At 38.1% G+C, this 2,830-nt stretch overlaps 1 non-coding gene across 1 annotated transcript; it reads right to left on the bottom strand.

Moving 5' to 3' along the window:
- Window positions 1-464: 464 nt before the first annotated feature.
- On the bottom strand, window positions 465-536 carry TRNAE-UUC. The gene has a single exon. It is a non-coding gene; the product is annotated as a tRNA-Glu (tRNA).
- Window positions 537-2,830: the final 2,294 nt, after the last annotated feature.

Consider the following 2,830-nt stretch of genomic DNA (forward strand, 5'->3'; position numbering starts at 1 on the left):
GGTAGTTAGTGGGTAAACTGTTTTGGAATGGGGTATGGCACTGCAGTATCAACACTGGTGTTCAGTCCACCTGTTGCAATACGTCTGACCCTGTGTCTCCCTCTCTCACTATATATATATATATATATATATATATATATACATTTATATATCACTCTATATATACATATCTATATACATATATATATATATATACGTAAATATGCATATATCTATATCTATATATATATATATATGCATATATCTATATATCTATATGTATATATCCATATATATATATATCCATATATATATATATATATGTGTGTATCGTTCATCGTCGATTCATCGATTAGTACTAGACTAACAACCCTTGTGAGCCATTTTAAGCCTAGCTAATTATCCCTTGTGAGACTCAAACCCTGCACCTTGCGTTTGTAAGGCAAACACCTTAACCATTAGGCCACCCTCCCAACCCCCACACATTCCCATACCGGGAGTCAAACCCGAGCCGCCTGGGTGAAAACCAGGAATCCTAACCGCTAGACCATATGGGAAAGCCCTATGACCATATGGGAAATACATATGTGTGTGTATATATATGTATATATGTATATATATATATATATATATATATATATATATATATGTGTGTGTGTGTGTGTGTGTGTATATATCTATATATGTATATATGCATATATATATATATATATATATATATATATATATATATATATATACACATACATATATATATATATATATATATATATATATATATATATATATATATGCATACACACACATACTTGTAAACAGCCACTGCTGTACATATACATGCACATATATGCAGATATATTGGCCACCTTTCATGGTGGGAATAGCAATTATGGAACAGTTGTGAGACATACGATTATGTAATAATATTGCACAGTGTTGTGCAGAATGCATTTCGCTGTCCTCAGGCCGTATAGCCGTAGCAGACCACACTGGCGGTAACTCAGTCCCACATCATTTAACCACCACATGACATATACCTGCGCTGCTTGCTGTTTTCAATGCCACACACTACAACCTACATAGATATGTGCACATAGCAACCTTCAAATACATATATATGTCCAGCCTTCACTAACAGTTGCAATATGTCCCTTGCCCTATGCACATCTGCATATACATATAGATACAGACTGCTACCACATAAGGAGTGTTCACAGAATGTAGAGTACCCTTCAGACACATCATTCGGATGCCAGCAAATACATCTGTGTCATACTTTACCTTTGTATTTCTCACCTTAGTCTGTTGTACCTGTTGATGTTTTTTTATTTTTATTTGTTTAGGTCGGTGTCCTCCACTGCCTCTGTTTGTTTTATTTTTTGTTTTAGTTGGTCGGTGTCTCCAACCGCCTTTGTTTTTTTTTTTTTTTTGGTATGGTCTCTCCAACTGTTTGTCTGACTGTCTGTCTCTCTCGCTCGCTCTCTCTCTCTCCAGTTGCTGCAATGATATTATTGCATGTGTGGACAGCAAGTACAGGTTGCTTTTTTAGGTATCTGCACATGTGCATGTGATGGCCTTTGCACCATTTGGTTCCCACCATTTAGTAATTGCATGCAGCCTGCTGTGTGGCAATTGGAGTTCTCACTGTGATTTCAGGGCACTGCTATAAAATGATAGGTTAGGTAGGCATAGGCCTTTCAGTTTTGCAAGGTGGGGACCATGCTTGTTTGCTGTGGACACTGTTGTGTTAGTCAGAAGGTTGGTATATGTCTCATATCTGAAGCTGGGTTGTAGCCAGTGAAATGCATGTTGTACTGAAATCTGACTGTTGCCTCTTCAAGTACACTCTTCTCAGTGTGTACGTTTACTCACACCTCCTAATGCTAACACTGGATAAATGGGAGTATGTACTTTCTTTTGGAATTAGGGAATTAACTGGCATACAACAGTAGTTATTGCAATGTATTCCTATGGTTTTCCTATTTTCCCTTTACATCCAGTCCTTGTAATGCATGTTATATTTCTTTATTGCAATGTATTCCTATGGCTTTCCTATTTTCCCTTTACATTCAGTCCTTGTAATGCATGTCATATTTCTTTATTGCAATGTATTCCTATAGCTTTCCTATTTTCCATTTACATGCACTCCTTGCAATGCATGTTATATTTCTTTCAACACCCAGTTATTGGATATATTCTATGGCTTAGGGGTATATCATGCAGACTCGTTAGTCCAAGGTGTGGGGTTTGAGACTGACAGGGGTATTTTATTTTGCTGCTGAGCAATACAAGGGCCTTGTCATACAGAGTGACAAAGGCACTTTTAAGAGTTGTAAGTGAGTTGGCGCGGGTTTGCACGACGCTTAGCGATGCTAAGCAACGCTTAGCTCAGCTTATTGTATTTTAGCAGTACTAAGCTAAGCTTAGCTTCGCTCATTTTATGTTAGCAACAGTAAGCTAAGCTTGGCAGAGCTTAACATATCTTAGCAATGCTAAGCTAGGTGCACACATGCACACACTGGTGCAAACCCACTTACTACTGTTTACAAGTGCTCACTCCCGCTAACACCTGTGCTCATGTCTTTGACAGAAAAGTAAATGGGGAGATAGGAATTTGGTGATAAAGGGTGCTCAAAGAGGGGAAGACAGTAGGGAAACTAGCTTGGAATGTACACGATGGGTGTGGAGAAGATCCATAGCTGCCCATTTCTTTACCAGCAACAGCTGTGCATATGCAATACATTAGGTGGGATATTTGAAACCTACCACGCCTGAGAGAGTGGTGAGGACATGTAAGTATGTTGTACTACCAATTATGAATATCAGGCACATGCACTGTTTGTGAACAGCT

Source organism: Protopterus annectens, chromosome 12.part0 (assembly GCF_019279795.1).
Source record: "Protopterus annectens isolate FY-2018-M chromosome 12.part0, PAN1.0, whole genome shotgun sequence".
NCBI classification, from domain to species: Eukaryota; Metazoa; Chordata; order Ceratodontiformes; family Protopteridae; genus Protopterus; species Protopterus annectens.